We start from the raw sequence: 9481 nt of genomic DNA on the forward strand, positions 1-9481 counted from the left end.
CAAGACACTAGAGGAATTAGGTATATTAATTGAAATGCCAATGATGCTGAACAATGATTAGCAGTGCAAACTCTGAAACAATATACTGGCTTGTTTTTTTCACACTGGTCAAACATTTGGTTAACATATTAGTGACCTTGCTTTGGAGAACACAGCTAAAAGTCTTAATGTGTCATATATGCAATGTGTTAATATTTACCTCAGAATTACCACATAGCAGCTCTGTGGAGAATGTGTTCCACATGAGCCATCAAAGATGACAAAAAAAAGAAAAAAAAGAAATGAAGGTGACACAGAGGAAAAGTGAAATGTTAAGCTTGAATTGTATTACCACCTTTTATGATTATATTCCTCTCGGCCGTAGACAGCTGGAGGTAGGCACCAGCACCCCTAACAACCCCGCTTGGGATAAGGGTGATAGAAAATGGATGGATGGATGGATAGATGATTATATTCATGAAACATAACTCATTTGATCTTTGTTAGCATGTAATCTTGATTTCTTTTTTCCACACAGACATGACAAAGTTTAAACAGTGTTTTGTAGTGTAGTCTAGTTAAAACTTTCAGCACTCTGGTGAATTTGGGGGTTAGATTTAGACTTAGACAGACTTTATTGTCTTTTTGTACACACAGAGTGTATACAAAAAGAAATTTTGCTCGGTACAGCTCTCAATACATTTTTTTTAAATTTTTTAAAGTGCAGCAGTGGTAATGTAAATATACCTTCTTGCCAATTTTTTATTTCTTTTTTGTGTGTGGGTGGGGTGGGGTGGGGGGGCAGGATTTGGGGGTTGAAAGGTTTAACTCAATGCAATAGAATAATTAATGTCAAATATTAGGTGCCTTTTATATCAGTGATAGTTTTTCTCCAAAAAAGAAAATAATATCTTATAATAATAAAATGGAAGTACTGTGTGTTGTGGCTGCTTGAGACTTGTCAAAGACACACCAATGCCATGTAGCCTAACATGATAATTGAACATGATAATTATTGTTGTAAAATGATGCCGGAGTACAAAGACAGAGCCAATGCATTCATGCTAGGAGTAGCACACTACTGTACATGCAACAAGACCCCAAGCCAACCTTGGACCTTCTTGCCAATAACAGTGACGTTTCAGACCCTTCCAAAAAACATGTCAAATCATGTTTTCTCACCATTACATCTATCACCATTATGTTTTTTCTTATGGCTTAAAAGTGAAGAACAGTTCTTCGTGACAGGCTACATGCATTTACATTTCAGAAATGTAAATGTATGATATGTAATGCAGTTCAGACAAAGAGAAAAAGACATTCAAATTGCTAACATGGAAAACTAATGTACTTGTCAAAACCCGCTTGTGTCATTAAAAAAGTAATTTAGGACAAACATTAAAAAAGGGCAATATTTATCAGCAGGCTTCAAGAGTTTATTAAGCATAGCATTTTAAGTTTTTGCCTACGTATGAAAGTTTGATATGAGTACGTTAAAAAATCAGGCTTTGTGCTCAGAAGAGGTGCCATGACATTTTCACAAATCTAGTTTTAAAACAGTGTTACATTGAAAAAAGGCAATAAATGGAGTTACTTTAGGTTGCAGAAGAAAATTTTCCAATTTTTACATGACCATAACAGGCCAATTTGTCTTAATTATGGGTGAAAGGAAAGAGTGGTGGCCTGTTTTTCAGACAATTAAACAGCATGGTGTAAGTGGTAGGACGACGGGCAGCTGTGTAAAAGCCAGAGGAAACTATTTTAACATTGTCCATTCTGTCATTTCATGACAAGCGATTTAAACTAAAGAAATAAAATCAACAGTTTTAGATTTTTTTTTAATTAAAGGTAGTGGAGGATGTTCTTTATCCGAGATCATCAAAATAAGTGGTCCTCCTAATTGTCAATGAGTCTAGTGATATGTTGACGTAAGGCCGTCCTACGTGCTCGTCCCCATTTTCACTTACCTATGGTGAGTCTGACATAGTGGAAAAATTGCAAATCTTCTTATGGAAAGTAAGCTTGAATGAGCGATGTTAACCTGAAGGCAGAAAAAACAACACTGCCAGTTTAAAAGGTCAACTCCTTTCAGTACAACTTTTGCTTTTTGTAAAAATTTATTGAAACTCCAAGTTTAGTACAGACAGATCATTTCAGTCCTAGCAAAAGTTTAATGCAGTAGATCTGAAATTAAACCATTAAAGCAATTATTGCAAACTCTATAACACAAAGAATAGCTCTGATTATTTAATTCCCCCACTAAATACATTACTAAAATCCATAAACTCTGGCGGTGGTGGTGACTAAAAAACATTCGCCATTCCACTTTGCCAACGGTCGAAAGTGGACTTGCTACTTGTTTGTCAATCAAACAGTTTGTGTTCGTGCCTCAATAACTTTATTTACGTAGGCTCCAAGCATAACTCATACGGTCCTCCATTATGCCAAAGTATGAAGAAGTACTCCTACTGCTGCAGCTTTTTTTGAGCTATTTGTTCACTCTTTTGTGTAAAAGAATCATGACAAACCTTTTTTTCGACGTAGTAAAAAAGAGGAGAGAAAGTGGGAGGGAACAGAGCTGGCTAAATGTGTGTAGGAGATTGTTTTCAGAGATGATGTGCCCTGAAGCAATGGTGTCAAAAGTAGACACTTTGGTTACTTAAGTAGAAGTATAGATACTGCAGTTTTAAAACACTCTGGTAAAAAGTTAAGTATCAACTTGACCTCTTTACTCACGTAAAAATGAAAAAGTATGTGCTCCAAAAACTACTTAAAGTATAAATGTATGAAGTAACCTTTAAAAAGAAAACAGCCAGATGCCACTATATGAATTCAAAGCAAAATTTTTCGACTATTTCGAAAAATTCTTTGAGATAGGGCCAAGGATGAGGGAGGTCTTGTTGGTCTCCGTCTCCATTTCCCGATACGCTCTCATCTGTGTCTGACCTTTCAGACATTTCAACATCTTTTTCTGAATAGCTAACCAATGAGTGTTTGCATTACATGACTTACCCAATGACACTAGTTTTCACTAGATGTGGATGGTGGCAAAGATCTGCATTGGATGGCGCACATGACGTGAAATACATATTTATAAACATTAAACGAAGCCAAGAGTAACTAGTAATGTGCGTTTTAAAAATGTAATGAATAGAAAGTACAGATACATGTGTGAAAATGTAATGAGTAGAAGTCAGAAGTAGGAAGAAAAATAAGTAATGTAGTACAGTATAGATACCTAAAAAGTGTACTTAAGTACAGTAACAAAGTATTTGTATTATGTTACATGACACCTTTGCCCTGAAAGGAGCAAAAGGGTCTGAAAACGAAATATTTGGCCGCAAAACATCTGCTGGACAGATAAATTAAGATAAATTCTGTAGAAAGTATTGTTTTTTTTTTTTATTATGAAACATGCAACAGCAAGAACCCACCAACAAATTGTAAATATAACTTGAAATGATAGTGCCGACAGAGACCTCTTCTTATGGAGATTTCCTGCACTTTGCTGCAGCTATAGTTGAAATACAAAAATACCAGTCCAGGCATTTCCAGCATAGAGACCTTTTTTGAAGGACTGACACATGCGCACGATTGAAAAATACACAAACAGCCTTTGGACTATCTTCAACCACAGAATCCTATTTCCTGTCTTTGATAAACTGTACCTGTAAGTCATTTCTATTTTTTATTTTTTTAATTGGACGAACAGTCAACATAACTGTCTCAACAGCCTGAGTAAAATTTCTAGATTTCCGGGAGGAAATAGTATTGAAAACCAAGTCTATTAGATTAATATATAGTTCTTGGCATAAAATAAACCGCTGAATAGAAGATTTGCTGTATAATATTTCAAGCATCAGCATTTTCAATCCAGCAAAAATATATTGTTTGATTTATTTCCTGGCTGTTTTTTTTTTTTTTTTTAAACAAGACCATCCAACTGATATAAATACTGGGATTTTTAATTGTTCAAATTGTTCTGAGAAATCAAAGCAAAACTAGCCAAAAAATAAAAAATAAAATCTGACAGTTCATGCATGTATGTGGTTTTACTAACAAAAGAAAACATGGCCATTAGGCTTGCTTGTTTTACATCAAAATATAAATGTGCACACCATATCCACTCAAATATTGATGATTTACATAAGAGTCTTAATTGTTTCAGTATTATGATGAATTCTTGAATTTTGCTGGAGTAGCTGCTCCAGGCATCGGATACATCAGAGTAGCCCCTTTTTCCTTAATTAAAATCTTTACTGAATTGTGTCTGACTAGAATCTAGTTGAGTTAGTTTATGGTTGTCGGCAGAGTACATGTTCTATAATGTCAATGGCCCCTATTTTTTGCATTTTTGTTTCACGTAATGCAACTTGATGTGAGCTCAAAATTACTGCTTACGGTTTCAGATTGGCAGCATCAAATAGTCAGTGTCACTGAGCAATTTAACAGTATTGCTAAATTTTTGTGGCATGGTGTTCAATAAATATGCTTGTAAAAATAATCTTTTATCATCTTTAGCTATGTGGTTTCTAATTCTATTACGGTATGAAACAAAAAGCTAAATCTGGTTTTGAAATCTCACTTTGCACTGAAATACATCTTTCAATAGTTGAGACCTTCTCATTAATTTTCAATAACATGCATCATGACATTGCCACTTGTTCTCCATGTGCATGTGTGAGTTCTCTTTGGGTAGTCTGGCCTACTTTCCCCCAACATATACGGACAGAAAAACAGACCCTCCCTCCCTCTCTCCCTCTCTCTCTCTCTCTCTCTCTCTCTCTCTCTCTCTCTCTCTCTCTCTCTCTCTCTCTCTCTCTCTCTCTCTCTCTATCAAATAAAAGGTTTTCAACACAAAACATATGAAACAAGCACTTACAGTAGAAATGGAAATATCTTTCATTGTCCCGATGGGCAAATAGCTTGTCTCATTGACAAATAACTTATATGCAAAAAAACTTACAGGTACGCACAAGACAAAACAATATACATAGAGTATGTTACAACACGGTATGGAATTTTCAGTAACAATGTATAGTATAATCTGATCTGACCAGTGATGGCATGTTTAGCCGGATGTCGTCATGTCGTCATTCAACCGTTGGTTGTTTATCCTTTTGGGGAAAGCCTGGTCTGATTCGGAGACACGGCATCCATCCCACTTTGGATGGTGCAGCTCTTCTTTCTAGGAATCTGGCCGCATTTATCAGTCCTCCAAAACCCTGGCCCCCCAGGGTGCAGACCAGGAAGCAGAGTTGTAGTTAAACACACATCTCTGCAGCTTCTCTACTGTTACCCACTGTTTACTCCATCCAGACCGTGTCTTGCCCACGACCAATATCTACTAAATTAGCAGATATTCCTAAAGGAGTAAATCATGATAATCTAATTAGAATTAAAATAACTCCAATTGGGGAAAAAATTAAAACGATTAAATGTGGTCCCTCTAACATAAGATCTCTTTCCTCTAAAAGTCTGCTTAGTTAATGACTTAATTTGTGATAATCACATTGACTTATGTTGCCTTACAGAAACCTGGCTGCAGCAAGAGGCTTATGTGAGCATAAATCAGGCAACTCCTTCAAGCTATTAAAATTTTCACATACCAGAAGTTCTGGGCAAGGATGAGGAGTAGTAACAATCTGTCAGTCAGTTAATACTTACAACTCTTTTGAACATTTAACCCTTAATATCCCCCATCCAAATTTCAAAGCAAGAAAACCTCTTCTTTTTGTAACTTTGTATAATCCACAAGGTCCTTACTCTTAATTTTTAGATGAGTTTTCAAAATCCTTCAAAAAGATTTTAACATCCATGCTGACATTGAGGTAATAGCTTAAGAGCAGCCTTTAATGCTATCTTAGACACTATTGGGTTTGTTCAAAATGTGAATAGTCCCACACATTCTCATCTTCATACTTTGGATATCAATCAGCAGGTTTACTAGTGGTTCCTAGAATTTCTAAAAATAGAATGGGAGGCAGTTCTTTTAGTTATCAGGCTCCTCTCCTGTGGAACCAACTACAAGTTTTGGTCTGTGAGGCAGACACCCTGTCTACTTTTAAGACTAGGCTTAAAACGTTCGTTTTAAAAAAGGTTACAGTTAGAGTGGCTCAGGTTATCCTGAGCTTTCTCTATAGTTATGCTGCTATATGCTTAGACTTCTGGAGGACATAGGGACCCCCATTTCATCATTCTGCTTTATTCTGTCTCTATTCTCCCAATCTGCAGAATCTGTTAGTTCAATCTCTAATGTTATGCGCTCTCTGCTTTTCCTCAGAGTAACTTTGCCTCGTCTGTTCCTGTTTGGCTGTGACACCATCCTGGATAGAAATATCAGCTGTGCTGCTTCCATCAACACCCTTGTTTATAGATGCTGGAGAGCTGCCTGTTTTCCATTGTAGTTCTGTTTCTCTGACCGTGATTGACTGAATGTGCTCTCTTCATCCTCTGACATGGGAGCTGGCTCGGAGCTCATCTGCCTGGCTGTGTGTTTCCTGGACAGGGCCACCTTTTACAGCTGCTTTTTGTATCTCTGCTTCGGTCTCCTTGAACCCCAGTCGGCCTCGGTAGATGGCCGCTCACACTGAGCCTGGTTCTGCTGGAGGTTTCTTCCTGTTAAAAGGGAGTTTTTCCTCTCCACTGTGGCTACAAGCATGCTTAATGTGAGGGATTGCATTTGAGTATACGAGTCAATGCAATCAACTGGTTTTCCTTAGATAGAAAGCTTTGAATCAATTTGACTGCATGATCTGGTTGAACTGTATAGTGCCTTGAGATGATTTGTGTTGTGAAGTGGCGCTATATAAATAAACTGAATTGAATTGAATTTAAATTAACAAGATCTCCAAATGGAGCAGAAAGCTGGACAAACAGAAAATAAGATTAAAAAACATAAAGGTAATATACAAAAACTAAGTTTCACTTTAACACAAACTGTTGATGTTTTATAATTCTTTACCCAGTAAAGAAATCAATGATGGGTTAAGCAGTCAGACATTTTACTCAAATAAGAGTGGCTATACTACATAATATTATTTCTCAAGTTAAAGTCCCAGTTTGTACAGTGAAGTAAGCCTACGTCTACAAGTACTTAAAAGGCAGTACTTAAGTTAATTAAGTAAATGCAAACTAGATAAGAACCACCTCTGCTTGGCAAAAAAGTCAGCTCTGTCTATTTTTTAACTGGTCAGATTCAATACAACACCACTAAAAAACTGTTACAGGCAAAGTGAAAGTTACACAGGTTGAGCCTTATTAAATGTTCTCATGTTGACAGCTTGGACCTCTGTCCATACTTTCAACTTGCACTGCTTTAATTCTTTTTTTCCAACAATGTAAAGTTTTTTACAGTTATTTTCAGTTGTTTTGGGACATTTCCTGAGTCATTCTCAACCTTTGAAAACAGTTAGTGTCATAAAAACGGGACAGACAGACCCAGTATTCAAGGCGAGTCAGCCAATTGGAATATTCATAACCTTTAATAACAGAAAAGTAATAAAACAGAACAGAGCAGAAACGCAGGCTGCTGAGGATAAGCGGAAGGCAGGGGGCGGGCGCAAACCAGGTTCTTGCCTTTCTGCCCCCGATGCAGCAACCCCAGTGAGCAGACAGGAGACCGATCCAGGTCAGAGAAACAATTCAGAACCGGACAGTTCTGAAATCCAGGAGTCCGTAGCCGGACCAGGGGTTCTACTCCAAACAAGAACAGACAGATCCAGGGTTCCAAGAGTCCTCACAGCGTTCAGGCAGGTTCACAGTTCTATGAGTCCAGCAGCATTCTCAGACAGACACGGGCAGATGCCGACAGGCAGGCTCACTGATAGAGGAGAACATAGACAAGACATGGTACGAGGATGAATGCCAAACTTTAAACTGGTCTCCACTGTGGAGCCAGGCTAACAGGAATTAAAACTGATCTTCCCCTCGTTCTGAGCCAAAACCCTAAGGGCTCTGCGGAGAAGGACCAGAACCCGCACTCCCTCCGCACGCCGAGCCAAAACTGTGAGTGCTCAGCGGAGAAGAGTCGTGACACGACCAGGACACAGGAGACAAACACCCAACCCTTTCACTGCTCTGGCCTCCGAAGACTCAGGACATGAACCAGGAACTTAACTAAATCCCAAAAACAAACATGAAAAACTGGCATGAATACATAACACAAATAAACTAAGAACACAAAAGTAATGATCTGGCTCCAATAGCTACCGAGGCTTCGATCATGACAGTAAGTGCATTTCCCAAAGCTGTACGGATAGCAAAACAGGGTGGATTTGCTGCAAAAGTCAGTCCCTTGCTTAAAATCCTTAGTTAATCTCTCCAAATAAAATATGTGTGTCAATTACAATGTCACTGCCATCAAAATGACAAATCCCTCTGCTATTGTGTAGACATATGTCAGACACCTTAGCCATGTTGTAAATGTCCTGATCCACATATTTTATAAAACACCTAAACTGACCGTTTTTTTTTTTTTTTTTTTTTACTTTTTTTTACGGCTTAATGAGAGAAGTGGACTTTAGTGGGCTGACCTGCAAGGCTTTTAAACCTAGGTTTGAATGGCGATGAAGCCATTCTGAAGCACATATCAAGGTGCTTATTTTGTAGCCTGGGTGCCATTCCGAACTTAGTCCCGCCCACAAAGTTTGAGGTCGGGGAAGTTCGGTCTGGCTCTGCTCCATAGTAGCGCCAGTATTATCGCCCACTGTCAGGCGATCCAATCAAATTGTCAGGGCGGGCTTTATACGATGATGGACAGATGACCAAAAGTCACGTAATCAACCACGTGACCAATGGGTCACAACAATAATGGCTGCCGCTGGAGAGTTTAGGTGAGTAGATTCTGCTATTAGGTCTGTTCTAGAAGATATCGACAGCAAATTAATTTTAAAAGAGGAACAGAGAAACGCGATCAAGTCTCATCTTCTTATTATAGGCGTGCAACTGCGCGCTTTGATTTTTGTTGACAACAACTATGCCTCGCTTAACATACGTCACGCACTCCGTTGCTCTTATTGGTTGTAGGTCTATCCAATTGAGTGCAGAGGCATTTTTTTCCCTGGTTCGTTCGAAACACGCCCCATAATCACAGCTCTATGGAGCAGTATCAGACTAATATTCTGACTAGAATTGAGTAGGACTACGTCAGGCTACTTATTTTGAGCCTGGATCGATATTTATTTTTGATTATGTTCATGGTGGAGAATCCTGCTTCACATCAGAAATAAGACACTGCCTTCGGACAACATGTGGTAATTTATAAATGTTTTAAATCAGGTCGGGTCCAGACAGAGCAGACAGAGCAGGTAAGCAAAGCTCATCACTATCCACTCTTTATGAATCAAAAAACAAAAACTTTGACAAACTTCAAAGATCTCTTTCTAAGAATCACCTGTCACTGCCTCAAACAGCATATAAACCATCCCAGCCTTTATTGCTGCATTTTCCTTTTCTTTAAACATAGTTACCATTATATCTTTATTACAGGCCTATAAAAATT

The sequence above is a fragment of the Cyprinodon tularosa genome, unplaced genomic scaffold (assembly GCF_016077235.1).
Source record: "Cyprinodon tularosa strain WSP-4 unplaced genomic scaffold, ASM1607723v1 ctg52, whole genome shotgun sequence".
In the NCBI taxonomy this organism is placed as follows: Eukaryota; Metazoa; Chordata; class Actinopteri; order Cyprinodontiformes; family Cyprinodontidae; genus Cyprinodon; species Cyprinodon tularosa.